This window comes from Triturus cristatus, chromosome 4_1, assembly GCF_964204655.1.
Source record: "Triturus cristatus chromosome 4_1, aTriCri1.1, whole genome shotgun sequence".
Classification (NCBI taxonomy): Eukaryota; Metazoa; Chordata; class Amphibia; order Caudata; family Salamandridae; genus Triturus; species Triturus cristatus.
The window spans coordinates 111,742,502-111,757,055 of NC_140585.1; the positions used below are offsets into that span (position 1 = coordinate 111,742,502).

At 43.7% G+C, this 14,554-nt stretch overlaps 1 long non-coding RNA gene across 4 annotated transcripts in view; it reads left to right on the top strand.

The window, feature by feature from the left end:
• Window positions 1-14,554, top strand: part of LOC146844058 (uncharacterized) — a 30,136-nt gene that overhangs the window by 11,883 nt on the left and 3,699 nt on the right. For 2 of the 4 annotated variants that reach the window (XR_014980708.1, XR_014980706.1), the window contains one exon: window positions 11,648-11,818. This is a non-coding gene — a long non-coding RNA (uncharacterized LOC146844058). The remainder of the gene's footprint in view (window positions 1-11,647; window positions 11,819-14,554) is intronic. The other 2 variants (XR_014980707.1, XR_014980705.1) reach the window with 1 other exon arrangement.

Sequence of the window (14,554 nt, forward strand, 5' to 3'; positions counted from 1 at the left end):
AGATAAGATTCCTTTGGTTGTTTTTAATATATGTGGCCCTACTTCTATTGATAACGTTTTCTGATCTAATATCTCTGATAAATTACTTACTTATGATGATGATTACATTATATTTGGTGGTTATTGTAATCAAATTTTCAATCCCATTCCTAACAGGCACTCTAATGTTAAGTTTTGCCCCATCAAAAATGCGTGCACAATTTACCTCCACAGTACGGCTTAAAGCACCAGTTTATATTTGGCGACTTTGCCATCCTGACCTTAGAGAATATAATTTTTATTCGTCTGCCCATCACTCCCAATCCCGTATTGATTACCTCTTTTTAAGCAAATCTCTGACCCAACATGCAATTCATTCTGAAATTGGTTCAATCCTAATATCAGACCATGCTCCAGTTTTTGTTGATATCAATTGGATTCCCTTTTCTCCTCACTCTGGGAGATGGTGCTTTAACAACTCCCTATTACTTGACCCTAATTTATGTCAGAAGTTTAATTCTTTTGCTTCTAAATTCTTCACTATAAACAATACCCCAGGTTCTCCTTTTGGGATGGCATGGGATTCTTTTAAACAGCTGCTAGGGGATTGAATATGAATTTTGTATCTCAAAAGAAGAAGTCCAGAAACCCAGTCCTCTCAGTTACTTGATAAAATTAAGCATTTGGAATACACTTATTATCATTCTAATATTAAATCTGCTTTAAAAAATATCCTTGCCGCCAAAATTACTTTCAATAAATTATCCTCAGGTGCAGCTTCCAACTATCTACTAAAAAGCAGTTCCCGCTATTATGGTGGCCAAAACAAAATGGGCAAACTATTGGCTAATTATTTAAAGGTGAGAAAGGAGAGAACAAAAGTAGATTTCTTGCAAGGCTCTGCTGGCACTCCTATTTATAAAGATACAGATATCTTAAATGAATTTGTTTCTTTTTATAAGACTCTATATACTCCTGAATCTTTACCAGATAAGTCAGATCTTCTTTCCTGTTTCCTATCCATTCCCTCTCCTCCATCTAATCACATTGATTTCGAACCTTTAGGAGCTGATATTTCATTGGCAGATATATCTCAGGCTGTCTCTGTATTACGACATGGGAAGGTACCTGGACCAGATGGTTTTACCATTGAATTCTATTCCCACTTTGCAAAAACTCTTTTACCTAATCTTTTACTTTTGTTACAATCCTTTGGGGATAATGGCTTATCTAGGGGAACGTTTCAAGAAGCATTGATCTGCTTAATCCCCAAGGGTGATAAGGATCATTCTCCCTGTAAGAACTATTGACATATTTCATTAGGTAACACAGATTACAAGATTTTTGCAAATATCTTGGCACTCCGTATCGATACTATTCTCCCCAATCTCATTGGTCCTGAGCAAGCAGGTTTTGTTAAAGTATGACTTGCTTCCAACAATTCTCGAGTTTTCTTTAATATTCTCACTACGGCATCTTCCCTAGATCATCCTGTTGCGGCAATTACCCTAGATGCTGAAAAAGTGTTCAACAGGATTGGTTGGGACTTTATGTTCCAAGCTCTGCAATGGGCTGGTTTTCCGCTTAACCTAATAGCTTTAATCTCTTTATTTTACTCTGATCCCCAGGCTTCAATATTTGTTAACGGTAAGGCTTCCGATTTCTTCTCACTGCATAGGGGGTTAAGGCAAGGATGCCCTTTATCTCCATTGTTATTTGTTATAGCATTGGAGCCTTTCCTAACTAAAATTAGGAATGATGATCTGATTACAGGGTTTCAATTTGGCTCTCAACAAGTTAAGATGTCTGTATTCGCAGATTAAATTCTTCTTTATTGCTCCAATCCAGAAGCCTCTCTCACTCCATTTCTTCAGCAAGTTTCCTTTTTCTCTAAACTCTCAGGGTGCTGTCTAAATGCAAAAAAATGCAAAATCTTGCCTTTGAATTTTCTTTGTCAAAAACATCTCTTTGAATCCTCTGGTTTTGCCTGGCAGTCAACTAAAATAAAATATTTGGGGTTATGGTTTGCGCCTTTAATATCTGATACACTAAAATTTTATATATTCTTAAAAAGTTAAATGATACTATTACTCGCTGGCATCCCCTTTTCCTCTCCTGGTGGGGTTGGTTAGATTCTATTAAGATGATGCTTTCCCCTCTTGTAATATATATTATTTCTATGATCTCTTTTCACATCCCTCAATATTATTTTAAGAAAATTGACTCCACAAAATTCTTATGGAAGGGTAAATCATGGCGTATAGCCTTATCTGCTCTAAAGAAGGATAGACCTAATGGTGGCCTCAAGTTTCCTGACTTTAAGACGTATCACTCCGCTTTTTCATTAAAACAAGCTGCTGAGTGGGTCTCTATAGATCTTCCCCTATATCCCCCTCTCTGGTTACAATTGGAAAAATCTTTTATTGCTCCTTTTGATTTTCAAGAAATCTTAACTTTTACGGCCAATATTGCTTTGTTGCGTTCCCCTGTCATCTCTTATTCTCGTAAACTTTTATCTCCTCTAATATGTTCACCATCTCCTTCTACTAATTCCCTCCATCAACAACCTATTTGGCATAAGAAATCAATATGCATCCGTAACCGTTCTATATATTGGAGAACTTGGCATTCTAAAGGCTTACGTTGGATTTCTCAACTCGTATCTGATGATAAAGCCCTACCTTTCTCTGATCGTCAATATACATTTTCTTTACCATCATCCTCCAAATTACAATACAATCTTAACTATCCTGCTCTTACTCAGCTTCTTCAGAATCTATCAGCTTCTATTGATTCTCCCGTATCTTATGCATCCTTACTCTCAATCCTAGATAGTTCTCCTTCAGCATCTAATATTTATAAATCCTTACTTTTCTCCTCAGATAGACAAAAATCAAAAACTAAGAGGGCGTGGGAAAAAGATTTTTTGCAAGAATGGCTCATTACTACATGGGATAAAATATGGTCTAAACTCCAAAGACCTCTCGGGCTGCTAATACCACACAAACCCTTTTTTTCATATATCATCGAGCGTTATTCTTCCCAATGTCGATAGCTTCTTTCACATCAGACTCATCTCCTATTTGTTGGTCCTGTCCCTGTGCTGCTGCAGATTTAAAGAATATTATATTTGAATGGCCCTCGATCCATCAATTCTGGCAATTAGTTTGGTCCCAAATTAAGACGATATTTAGATTCCAAATCCCTTTTTCTTTCGCAAATATATTTTTGGGTAGTTTATCACGAATGGCCTCAAATGCCATTGAATTTTAAACGCTTAGACTTATTATTAGCTATCGCATTTATTAATAACTTCAAATTGGAAACAAACCGGCAAAGTTACCTTGAAAGCCTGGTGGAATGCTGTCTGTTTTCACCATCGATTGGATACTAATTATGTTTCTCCCATATCCATAGCAATTAAAAGAGATCTCTTATGGCTTTCCTTAACAACCTACTTATTTCAATCTGCCTCTTCTAATGCCGCCTCCAAAAATGTATCAGATATTGTACGGAAACCACCTTAATTGTCTCCCTTTCCCTTTTCCCTTATAGTTTTTCAACCGGTTCTTTATAATCGAATGTTTATCATAATATTTTTTCTAAATTTTAAACAGTGCTATGCTTACAATGCCACATTATTTGTACATTTTGCATGATGTTTTCATTGCTCTATATTAATTGCCTTTTGTTTCCCTTTCTCTTTCCCTGATGCATTTCTTTCCTTTTATATACTGCTAAGTAGTTTAACTCCTATATTTCCTGGTCAATTTACTTACTTATTTTTTATTGACAAATAGTATTGGTTGTATCCATTTTACTGCTGTTTATCTCTTTCATGATTCTCTCAATAAAGAAAACTTAAAAAAGAAAGTGGACCTTGGGTTATTGATACACCTGAGCACTAGTAAAGGACCAACCTTGCTTTCTCTCTCACATCCCAATCCTCTTTGACCGAGAGCTTAGTTTCGCCTCACTGTGACTCTCAGTCGGATTAAGGGCCATCTGGCCAGCAAAATGAACATCCTTTAAGATCATCTCAACTGCTGGACAGAAGTTTATGCTTTACTCATTGCCTAACCTACATTTCTGATCCCAACACCTGAGCCATGAATAAAGTCCGAGAATCTTTGCTCTTCCTGTTGCAGTAGGTCAGAGCAGCAAGGTCCAGATTCAGACCATCCCCAGAATCCAGATCCAGACCAACCCCAGAACTATGCTTTGGGGTACCTCGTCTACAGACCCCACGGACCACGCACACAATCCGCAACCGCCATAGCTGATCTTGTCACACGCAATGCCATCGCTCCCATGGACTACATTCTACTCGGAGACCTCAATTTCCATCTAGACAACAGCAGCGACCCTGAATCCATCACCCTCTTCGACAACCTCTCCAACCTCAGACTGAAGCAGCTCGTCACCACCCCCACACACAGAGTTGGACACTCCCTCGACCCCATCTTTGCAGGAGGGACAAACATCCATTTCAGCATTACCATACAGCCCCCCTGGATGGACCACCACTGCGTACACTTAACCTTCAGCACATCCTCCGGACCCAAATCCCCCCCAAGCCCGCCTCGAAGGAACTGGAGCAAGACCACAGAGGAACACCTCAATGCCAGCCTCCTCCTAGACCCACCCGTCACCACGACTGACGCCAACACCGCAGCCCGAGAACAGCACCGCTGGATTGTCAGCTGTGCCAACAAGCTCGCTCCCCTCCGCCACCCTGGCAAACAACGCCCCCTGAAAGCAGCTTGGTTCAACCCCGATCTCCAAGAAACCAGGCACTCCTGCAGACGCCCCGAGAAAAACTGGCAAAGCCGGAAAACCATGGAAGACATGAACAGCTACTGGAACGCCCTGACGGAATACCACCAGCGGTTAAGAGACACCAAGCAGACTTTCATCAGAAACAAGATCCACACCAATGCGAGCAACGCCAAAGAACTCTTCAACGTCATACAGCAATTCACTGAACCCCCTAGCGAAGCCACGAACATCACACCGTCCCAGGAACTCTACAACAAGCTCAGCTCCTACTTCCATCTGAAAATCAAGGCCCTCTATGGCAACTTCAGGGAACAGACACCGGACACCACCCCACGCTCCACCACCAACATCGACAAAGAGCCGACCATCCCCACCTGGAATCCCGCCACCATCGAACACACCACCGTGACCATGAAAATCACCGCAAAACCAAAGGGGATGATGGACAGAATGTTGAGCATTGCAAGCACTCACCCCCAGTCAACTGATCTGAGTTTAGTCCATCATCATTCTTTAGCTCACTCCGCCACCCAAGTTCAGACATGGCCATATGCAAATCAGTCTGACCCTGTGCCTCATGGAACAGTCCAGCCCGAACTGCCATGTCTTCCCTGGACTGGAAACAAGCATCCTGGGACCAGTTTCTGGCTAATCAGCTGTCATCAGCCAGGCTAGCTTGAATCCAGTGGCAAAGTGAGCAAGGGACCCACGTCTGGGCATACCCTGCCAACTTAGGGCGAACAAAGCAAAACCAAAGGGGATGAAGACCACCCACTCAGGAGCCCCCATGGCCCCATGGACCCCTGCCCACCGCACATCTACCACAGGGCCACCTCCATCACATCCAAACTTGGATGCACCATTAACGTCTCATTCATATCCGGCATCTTTCCGGATCATAAGCGGGCGGAGGTCAAACCTCTCCTCAAGAATCCCTCGGCCGACCTGACAGGCCTGAAAAACTACCGGCCCATCTCTCTCCTCCCCTTTGCTGCCAAAGTCACAGAGAGACTCGTAAACACCCAGCTGACCGTCTTCATCAAAGAAAACTCCATCCTAGACGCCTCCCAGTCTGGATTCTGCAGCAACCACAGGATTGAGATGGTCCTCCTCGCTGCCACCGACGACATTCACATACTTCTGTGCCAGGGGCCCACCACAGACCCTCATTCTACTAGACCTCTCCGCAGCTTTTGACACTGTCTCTCATCGCACCCTCGTAGCCAGACTCCACGATGCAGGGATACGAGGAACCGTCCTCTTCTGGATCCAATCCTTCCTCTCTGACAGAACTCAGAGGATCAGACTCCCCCTTTCCTCTCTGAACCCACAGAGTTCAACTGCAGAGATTCCCAAGGATCATCACTCAACCCCACGCTCTTCAACTTCTACAAGGCCCCCCTCGCTGCCATTGTCAGACAACACAGGCTCAGCATAGTGTCTTACTCCGACGACACCCAGCTCATCCTCTCCCTCACAAAGAACCCAGAAGGCACCAGACTCTGTTTTCAGGAAGGAATGAGAGGCATGGCCGCCTGGATGTAAAGCAGCTTCCTAAAGCTCAACCCGGAGAAGACTGAGGCCTCATCCTCGGACCCTTCACCTCTGCCTGGGACAACACCTGGTGGCCCTCTGCCCTCAGGAGTCCACCCACCCAAACAGACCACACACGGAACCTTGGCATCATCCTCGACTCCTCCCTCACCATGACCCACCAGCTTCAACTGCATTCGGATCCTCCCCAAGACCTTCAAATGGATTCCCCCAGAATGCAGAAAAACCGTCACCCACACACTCATTAGCAGCAGATTGGACAATGGCAATGCCCTCTATGCCGGAATTAACAGAAATTTCCTACACAGGCTTCAGACCATCCAGAACGCTGCAGCCAGACTCGTACTCGGAACCTCGCGGCACGAAAACATGACACAACACCTGCGTACCCTCCACTGGCTCCCCGTCGAGAAAAGAGTCACTTTCAAACTGCTCACCCACGCCTACGAATCCCTCCACAACATCGGACCCAAATACCTCAATGAGAGAGTCTCTTTCCACATACCCAAGAGGAACCTTCGCTCCACAGACCTCGCCCTCGCAGAGATCCCCCGCATCCACAGAGCAGAGGAAAAGCCTTCTCCTACGTCGCAGCCAAAACATTGAACAAACTGCTAGTGAACATCAGATGCTCCCCCACTCTCCACACCTTCAGAATGAAACGCAAGACCTTGCTCTTCTACTGAGCCGGAGCTGCACCCCCCCACACCCCAGCACCTTGAGACCCTCACAGGTGAGTAGCGCACTTTATAAGACCCCTGATTGATTGATTGAGTACCTGGATTTGCAAACTGAGTGAGCCGTAATAAACCAGGAGGCCCACTAAATTTTGGTTAGCTATACTAGCACAGCAGGTAGATACATTGCAGACAAGACTAACACCACTATCTCCGGGCTCCTCTGCGAGAAAACTCAGGAGCCTTACCATCCCCACTGAGAGGGCAACAGTCATCTGGAAAAAATACTGGTTGAGTCTTCTCCCCTTAGATGGACTCACAAGGATCACTAGCAATAGTTCCATTAGAACAACAAGTTCCGCTCCTTCATGCACATACTGTACTCCTGGAGTCTCTTGAGACAATTTCAAATTTGAGCCGCAGGACCTGAAGTACAAACCTAGTAAACTGTGATTTGGAAATTGCAAAAAATAATGAATTACAACATCCAAATCCCAATTTCAGATCTTCTAGGAATGATCTTATCCAAATAGCAATTTACTAAACATTTTCAATCATTAATTGACTTTTTAATTCCTTCATTTATTCATTTTTTTAACAGTTGCCTTTATTTTATGTGTAGAACGGTGCAAAAATTCTATAACCCGTGCACTTGTTAACTTAGCAAAACTAGGCCATGGAAATGAATGAATGAATGAATGAATGAATGAATGAAGCAAAATTTATAATGCGCAGACTAAGCCCAAAGGCATCAAGGCGCCTAACAAATAAAATCAAATATACACAGAACCAAAATCACGGATATGCCTTGACAAAAAGCCATGTCTTCAATGCCTTCCTGAAAAGAGGGACAGGGTGTTGAGTTTTAATTTCAATAGGAAGGGCATTCCACAACTTGGGGGCTAAATAGGAGAAAGCCCTTCCTCCCCACCTGACTCTCCTGAATCGAGGCACTGATAACAAGCTCTTTCTCGAAGAGCGGATATTTCTACAAGGGGCATATAGTGCCAGCAGGTCCTTGACCCCCCAGCTCCAAAGCCAGATAACGCCCCGTAAGTCAGGCAGAGGGTCTTAAAAATAATCCTGGCATAAATCGGAAGCCAATGCAGACTCTTCCTTGCAGCTGTAGCCGAGGAAAGCCTCGGGGCATCAAGCACAAACTTGGCAGCCGTATTCTGGGCGGTTTGCAAACGTTGCACAAAACCTTTATCTATACCAGAATAAAGGGCATTGCAGTAGTCGAGCCGTGAGGCAACCAATGCAACCACAATTTGTTTGCGAGCCTGTGGAGCAAGGTAGTGTTTTATTTTCCTAAGAATATTAATGATGCCCCAACAGGTGGCAGCCATCCTATTTACCTGCTGAGCCATAGAATGAAAGGGGTCAATCAGAACTCCTAGATTACGAGCCGAGTCCGTGGGAATGGGACACACTCCCAGGGTAGGAGGCCACCACTCAGAGGACCAGATGTCCCTCTTTCCACCAAAGACAAGAACCTCAGTTTTTTCCCCATTCAGCTTCAGTGAGTTATAGATCATCCACTGAGAAACTGCCTCCATGCAATTCCTAAAGCTGAGAGCAGAGGAATTGCCCGAGTGTGAGAGGGACACCATGATCTGGGTATCATCAGCATAAGAAACCACCTCCATCCTATAAGATCTTATTAACCTGGCAAGTGGGGCCACATAGATATTAAAAAGGGTCGGACTAAGAGCCGACCCCTGTGGGACCCCACATTGAACAGGCAGGGATGGAGATAGATACTCGCCCAATTTGACCCTCTGTTCCCTCTGATCAAGGAAGAAGGCCAGAAGGCTCAAGGCCGAACCTTCCACCCCTATCTCCCTGAGACGAGATGTTAGGATCGAGGGGGATAGGGTGTCAAAGGCGGCTGTCAGGTCTAACAGGACTAGAAGAGTAGTATGGCCATGGTCAACCTCCGTGCGGATGTTATTTAGCACAACCGTGAGAGCCGACTCCGTACTGTGAAACCTCCGAAAACCATGCTGGGACTGATCCAGGAGACCCGAGGTATCCAGGAAAGCCATCAGATGTTCATTTAAATGAGTCTCCAGCATCTTTGCTGGTGCCGGGAGCAGTGAAATAGGTCGAAAATTCTTAAGAGTTTCAGGGTCCAAAGTTGGCTTTTTTTAAAAGAGACTTAACCACAGCACTCTTCCACAGGGTAGGGAAAATGCCCTCCTGTATTGCCCTGTTCATGATATCCCAAAACGGGGGCAATAAAGTTTCCCTGCAATCCTTAAGAACTTTGAGAGGGCATGGGTCCAGAGGGGACACCGACCTGGTCTTACTCAACAGCAAGTCCAGTTGGTATAAGGAAAGCGAGGGAAATCTGGACAAGCTCACTGAGGAGGTCAGGTTTCCATTTCCTGGGGGTGATGTGACAGAACTGGGAGGGGAAGGCAGAGAAGCCCTTTGCAGTTCAAGGGCAGAATAGATGTCGACTATTTTAGAGTGGAACAACTGGGCGATCCTATCACAGAAATCTTGGGAGCTGACAATAGGGTCGGGCATTTGCAAGGTACACAGAGAGTCAACAATTCTAAAAAAATCTTTGGGGGAGGAAAGGGCAGTAGTTAACTTGGAAAAGTACTCCTGCTTTTCTTTAATTACCTCGGCCTTATACCTTTTCAAAAGAAGTTTGTGCTTTTCCCTCTCTTGATTGTCCCAGCTCACCCTCCACAGCCTCTTCTGCTTCCTGCAACCCTGCCTTAGGAGTCTCAAAGAGTCTGAAAACCAGGGGGCCGAAGGTCTCTTCCTGGCGGAGTAGCGCAGGGAGATGGGGGCCAACAGATCAACAGCCCTGGCAATGGAGGAAGTCAGTTCAAGAGCCGCCGTGCTGATATCACTCACTGTGGCAGTATTGCTATTGGAAATTAAAGGAGCCAAGGTATCGTTGGAGATCATCTTATAGTTTCGCTTAAGTTCTTTTCTACTAGGAGCACTCAGCCTAGTATTTGCAGGAGAGGCCTTGAGCTCCAGTGGGACAGCTAAATGATCAGACCAAACCACTGGAATAGGCAGGTCTGTTGATAACCTAGAGTCATTTGAAAATACCCCATCCAGGATGTGACCTGCCTGATGAGTAAGGTTTTTAACCAATTGCTGAAGGCCACATGCGGACAGCGAATCCAAGAGGGATAAAGTTTCCCCAGAGTCTAGGTTATCAAGGTGAAAATTTAGATCCCCCAGGACCGTCAGCTGCGCACATCCGAAATAAGGTTCTAAAAAGTTAAGCAGGGTCTGACTGAACTCAGTTCTAGGTCCTGGCGGTCTATAAATCAATATGCCCACAAAAGGATCAGCGAGGGGGGAGGTTATTACAAAGTGTAGGGCCTGAAGAGAATCTGAGGGGGCAGATAGGGTAGTAATACGACAGGAATGGGATGTTTGGTGAAGAATCCCCAGCCCTCCTCCCACACGGTCCAACTTGACTAGTGCATAGCCGTCAGGAATGGCATCTACCAAATCCGGGGCGGAGGAATCAGAGGCCCAAGTTTCCGTTAGGAAAACCCAGGAGGGTTTTCTTGCCGACACAAACTCACTAAAGGCAATATTATTTTTCACCAACGATCTAACAATAATGAGGAAACCGCTCTCAGTCATGATGTTAGAGGTGGCACTCGACTTAATGGGAGGACCAAAAGAAAAAGCACAGTCTGACGGCAACGTGCATTTTTGAGAGTAACAGCCACAGTCCGGGGAGTCCAAAAAAGCCTCCGGAGGGCAAGGATAATGACATTGTAATCGTGGGGTCTAAGGGCAACTAAGTCATGATATGTATACGTAAAACTTACATGTCTGTCATCTCTATGCCCAGCTACCTTCTCGCCTTGCCCGTCCTCTAGCCGGTCCTTAGCGCGGACGGGCGCAGACGGGCTGGACTCTGGCGCGACTCCGGCGCGATTACAGCGCGCCCGCTGCGCGCATACGCTGCGCGCTTGCATAATTGCCTTAAATAGAGGTCTAGCGTGTCAGCCTGACTGCTAGACCGCTACCCAAAATGGCGCCTGCTATCCGTCCCTTCCTACCCCCAAGATGGCGCTAGGTGTCCGTTTCACCACGCTGGGGACCCGCTGAAGCAGCGGTGTGTCTATTAATTTTATAGTGCAAGTATGCGGATTTAAAAGCAGGGAATAATCCAAAGAAAAAATAAATAAAATAAAGAAAAACGGGGTACTAAATAAATTAATCCAAAAATTAAAGACTCTTTTGCATTTTGCACAGGTTGAGACTATGGCCAAAAATCTGTTGATGCTATTTCTCTACCCACTTGGTCTGAATCTGAATAGTATGAAATCCAATAATGGTAGCACTAGACATAGGTACATAATAGTTGCATTAGTAATCACATTAGTGGTTATTGTAATAGCACTCATTTCAGGATTAAGCTTGAGTCCAGCTAAGTATGAAGAAGAAAAACACACGGTTGTACAGAATCTGAAATATAAACAAGGTGGAGGGATATATGTATTAGAAGGGTGAAATTTACATACCGATTCATCGATTGCAGTTCATATTAGGACTCATAATACAATTCACGCTTAACCTTCATTATGGAATGTATGCTGCTGAGAGTCCTTCTATTGCAGGTATTGATACACCTCATTATTTAGAGTAAAGGACTTTTGTCTTAGTAGATATTAAAGCATGAGAAGGAGGAGTCGGCCGAGGAATAACGGTAACGAGCGAGGAGAGGAGTTCTCATGGGAGAGGAATGTCCAAGGACGAAAGGATATAATATGCTGTCTGTCTGGAAAGGAGCTGAAAATATCCAGTTGTGCCAGAGCTATGGAAATTTCCCTAAGGTGAACCCACATGAGAGTGTCACATTAATGTTAGATGATGTTATGTGCTGTGTTCAGTTAGGGAGAGAGTCCATCTTGGGGTTTCTTAGAGAGCAGACCTATGCTTCTGCTTGCGTGGCTTTTGGCGACTTGACCCATCATCGGAGTGTTTTTATTGAAGTCTCTGGTGAGTACCTTTGTTCTTTTCTTCTTTGATTGTGTCTTTACTCAGATGCAATCAGTTTAGGGTTGCCCTTATCTAGGTAGTATAGGGAAAGACAGATTACTCATGTTTGTTAAAGAGAATCATCCGGTGCAATTTAACATCATTTATTTTTACTGATTGCTGGGGTCATTATCTTAGAGTTAGTTATCTACTTTTTACTATATAGGGTATATCTCTTAAGGAGATTTAGATTTACTCTGATTTTTCTGTGCTATGATATGATTTTGCTGAGAATGATATATATTGATTTGTTTCTGAACTTATTACTATTCCTACTTAACTCAGATCAAGAGTTGTGTGAATTAATGTGTAGCCACATTGGAAGGCCCGTAGCCAGGAATATTTGTTTGGGGAGGCATTGCCCCGAGCAATGAAAGCAACATAAGAATGGTTCAGTGGACAGGAAAATAAGCTTTCTTGTTGAATTGTTTAAAAAAAATGGCTAAATTATGACTAGATTGTAAAGACTGCTGGAAGCAGGACATGCAGTTAAAGTAGGTGTATACATTTCAGGATAGTGTGGGAAGGACTCACATAATGTTTTTGGGTTGGTGAGTGTACACTCAGACCTTATCTTTGTTAACCACCACAGATACAATAGATTGCTAAGCACTCCCTTACCAAATCATACAATGGGTTTAGAAATGTATACCAAAGCGAAATTTTGAAGGGGTGGGTACAGCATCTCAAATAAGATGCATTTTAAAATTCTATGTGCCAATTGCCTGCATCCATAATTTGGGGCTCAACCATTCTTCGGTTACCAATTCCTCAAAGATGGTTGTAACCCATTCACAAAGGCGAGGAGGCCATGTTAAGACAATTTCCCTTCTGTGAATGTATGACAAAAGTTTGTAGAGGGAAGTGGTCCAGAGGAACCCTTTTTTTTAAATGCAGCACTGTTTCTTTCAAGACAAAATGGTTGCATTGAAAACAACAACATATTGAAAACAGATATGGTGATCTGCTGACAACAGACCACCATTCCTCTACTGACCATCCATTGGAGTAGGTCACAATTTGCTACCTAATTCAAGAACAGTGATAGGGTAAGTTGGAATGTGCCTCACTCCAAATCCTTATTGTGCTAACCAACCTATTCATACATAGGTTGTTTAACCAAATAATTTAGCTGTCACAAAAGTATATGTTGCAAATTATGTACATCTGGTCATAAGATTCTGTTATGACTTGCTAATAATAATTGCATAGTAAATTTCCTTTGCAGAGGGTTATACAAATAACAGATTTCTATTATTTTCACTCTTTTTTTTGTTTTTTGTTCAAAGAGAGAGGAAACTGTTCCTTCACCCCTTAGATCTTAACGCAACATAAGAAAGAACATGGGCAGGGTATTTTACAATGCTCACTGTTGTTCCTTGGGCGGGTCTCTCTTCTTGGGGATAAAATTAGCATATTTCCAGCAGCAGAAAACAAACAGGCTACTGCAATGGCCTAATGTCTGCAGCTCAGTGAGGAGATGGCCAGGACTGCCAATGGCTCCACAATGTGGAGTTGACTTCATTCATTTGTGTCTTTTTAGAGAACACCTTTTTGTCATTCTGGGATTTGCAGACTCGTTTTTCCAAATAATGTATGACTTGCATATTGAAAATTGTTGTTGTCTATAAGGCGGTGTGGCTAAAGATGTCAACGGTGAAAGATGACAGGTATTTGTGAGAAAGTGTAAAATATATAGACTATCTTATTTCAATTAGACAATATCTATCCATGTGATGAACTAATCTCATAGGGGCCTCGGTTTTTACATGTGACTTGTGCACTCTTGGTTTTATGTGTGAGTGGTCTTAGGTACCCCACCTATGTACGAGAAAGTCAGAAAGTGTAAAGGCATCCATTTGCTGTTATTGTGCATCTACAGTACTTTATGTTTAAAAAAATGTTTCCTCTTCTGCTTTGTGTTGTTTTTCCTCCCATGTGTCTAGCATTGTGCTCACACAATATTGGCTTACGTTCATACCCTACAGCCCCTTGCTGCCTCCCTGCTTTAGGATGACTACTACCACCTCAAGGGCTGGTCTCTTAATGTCTTTATTGACCTGCAGGTGCAGTAGTTGAGCCTGCTGCACACCAGCCCCTCCTTCCTTCTCCATGATGAATGTTGCTAAGCTCACTTATCTTATCTCTCACCATCAACGTGTCCATCTCAGGCATCCAACTAAAAGCAAGGAGGATAAAAGTGTCCGTCTGTGGTGTGCTCCCTGGTTTTGCCTGATAGACACAAGGGCATGAGCCAGAGTTTGGTTCACTTCCATCTCTTTTTTCTTATTCTTCGAGCCTCTACCCAATCCACCCAGGGTGAACTTCATAAACTACTGTTTTGGTGCTTAATTCTTTGTCACACATGGATAGACTCCTTTGTAATTTAACAATCTCTCCAATGGATTACTCCTTTGTTACTCCAGCATGAAAATTATACATCACTCTTTTGTTGTTTCATCAGCTCCTCCAATTAGTTGCTCTTCTGTTTCTCGCTGATGCTTCCAGACAGACTTCACATAATACATTGA